At 52.5% G+C, this 2,315-nt stretch overlaps 1 protein-coding gene across 1 annotated transcript in view; it reads right to left on the bottom strand.

Moving 5' to 3' along the window:
* Positions 1 to 1,144: 1,144 nt before the first annotated feature.
* FBXW8 (F-box and WD repeat domain containing 8) overlaps positions 1,145 to 2,315 on the bottom strand; it is a 50,270-nt gene continuing 49,099 nt past the window's right edge. The window contains 1 exon segment of the mRNA XM_017746481.1: positions 1,145 to 2,315. This exon segment is cut by the window's right edge and continues 407 nt beyond it. The gene's annotated coding sequence lies outside the window, so the exon portion shown is untranslated.

Below are 2,315 nucleotides of genomic sequence, written 5' to 3'. Positions count from 1 at the left end.
ACAGACACCAGAAGTCTCGAGGCTTTTCATGCCGAACTCTGATGCCTTTGGATTCTTTAGCTGTCCCCGAGCACCTGGCCTGTCTGAGGGCCACCAGCCTGGCAGGTGGCACCAGTGTGAGCCCGACCTTCAGCCTGACCTCTGCCAGCTCAGTCCACACTGGTCCAACGTGTCCTGACTGCAGCTCCTCCACTCCAGCCCCTGAGCCCATCCAAGGCAAATTTGTCCCTTCTCAGTGCCCACCCCTGACCTGTGGGACACAACACTGGGCCCCTCCCGGCCACTGACCCGTACCAGTGGGCTGGGAAGCTCCAAGCGGCTTCTATCCCCAGTAAAGGTTGGATGGCGACCCCATTTCTGCTCTTGAAATGAAGGAAGAGGCTCCATTTCAGTGCCCCCTAACCCCAAATCTCAGCGGCCTCGCTGGTGGTTGCTCCACTCCAGCACAACACTAATGAGCAGCCACGTAATTGGGACAACATCCCTTCCCAAAAACTCCCGACACTGGATACTCTCCAGCAGCCTGAGCGCCCTCATCTGCACGAGGAGTGCACACAACCCTCTGCCATGGTGCAACCTTCCTAAATTAACTCCACACCCAGGGAAAAGGCCCAAGGGACCACAGCCCTGGCAGAGCTGCATCCAGACTGTGAGCTGTGGGGACAGAGAGTTCCACCTCTGCTGGAGCTGGACTTGTACCCAGAAAGCAAACACCTGCTCATGCAGGTGCTGCAAATGCCCTTCCCAGCAGCTCCAGGACCTCCACATGAGCAGGAGCAGAGGGAGAAGGAGGAATGCGGAGGTGGACTCCGGGAAAAGGGGCTCACGTGGGCACCACACGAACTTATCTGTTCCTTGCAGCAGGGAGATGAAGGAGGAACAAAGCTGTTCCCAGATAATGAGGCGAGATAAGGAGAAGGGAGAACAATGACATGGGAGCTCTCCCGGCTCAGCACATGGCAGAAGTCACAGGGTTGGAGCAACCCCCAAAGTCATTTATGCTACAGAAACCATTATTTATTTGTCAGGTTTCGGCTGAACTCTTGTCCAAACTGTGTATCCGTGACACTTCCTGCTCTTCCAGGAATGGAGGGAGGGAGCTGGCTTCCCAGAAGGGCAGGGGAATAAAAAAAAAGATCAAAGCTTTATGAGAGATCAAATTTATTGGTCAGACAGAATAGCTTTGCCCCTTGCACTTTTTGCATATCTTTCACGTGGGAAAAGGTAACTTAAATACCTAAAATGTGAAATTTTGGCTTAGGGGTCATGGGAAAGGAAGGAAGAGCTGTGAAATGCAGCTGAGGGCTGCCTCAGTGACTGGACAGGGCTGAAGTGCCAGCCCAGCCCCTCTCCCGCAGGCCTGGGCACATTCCCACACCTCTCCCCAGTACTCGGCACTGATTCCACTAAGCCAGGAAAAAGGTGCCGAGTTAAAACTCAACCTCAACTTAAACAGAAGTGACACAGCTTTGCTTTGCACCAGTGAGTTTTACAAGGGCAAATCACAATAAAATCATTTTACATCAGTAAAAAGATCCATGCAGGACTGGAGCTCTTGTTCCCCAAACTGGTTTTACCTGTCAGTACTACCTGGGCTTAAGGCAAAGCCTCACCCCTCACTTCCACCTGAACAGCACCTCCTGCCCTTCACCTGCTGCTTCCCCACAGCTTTGGGGCTCAATACCCAGGCACGGCACTGCAGCCACGTCATCCCTGCTGTTCCATGATCAATTCCCAGCTTGGAAGCAAGGACAGCACTGGAAACCCTCCAGGTGCTGTGGAAGGACATGATCCAGCAAAGAACACACCTGACAACCTGAGCCAGCCCTTTGTCCCAGTGAACAGGGGGCAGTTCACCCGAAAAGGCTCAGGAACAAAATCCCACAGATAGAGGTACATATACAATTAGAAAACATTTAATCCAGGATTTTAAAGAATTAAAAAAATAATTTACTCTAAAATAATTTTGATGTGTGTGTGGCCTGCTGAGTTCCCAAGCATCCAGCCTGGCCTAGGGAACCTTCCCCTCCCTCTCTCCATCCCAATCCCTCTCCCAGCCACTGTAACCTTTTGTGCATGGTCCTGTCCTGTTCCCAGGCACATTCCAACGCACTCCAAGGAAAACAAAAATGAGCAGCTCATTACCAGGAAAGACATTTCAAACATGTGGCTCAGCACATGCTTTTCCCGAGTCCTTGGTGATTCTTTTCCCTCTTGGGGTAGGCCAGAACTCCTCAGAGAGCTCCCAGCCTCCCACCCCTCCAGTGTCCCACTCTGGCTTCCCGACCAAGACGGGACCTGCAGCATCTTTCCCC

Source organism: Corvus brachyrhynchos, unplaced genomic scaffold (assembly GCF_000691975.1).
Source record: "Corvus brachyrhynchos isolate BGI_N302 unplaced genomic scaffold, ASM69197v1 scaffold19, whole genome shotgun sequence".
Classification (NCBI taxonomy): Eukaryota; Metazoa; Chordata; class Aves; order Passeriformes; family Corvidae; genus Corvus; species Corvus brachyrhynchos.
This window is presented reverse-complemented; position numbering and strand designations above follow the sequence as displayed.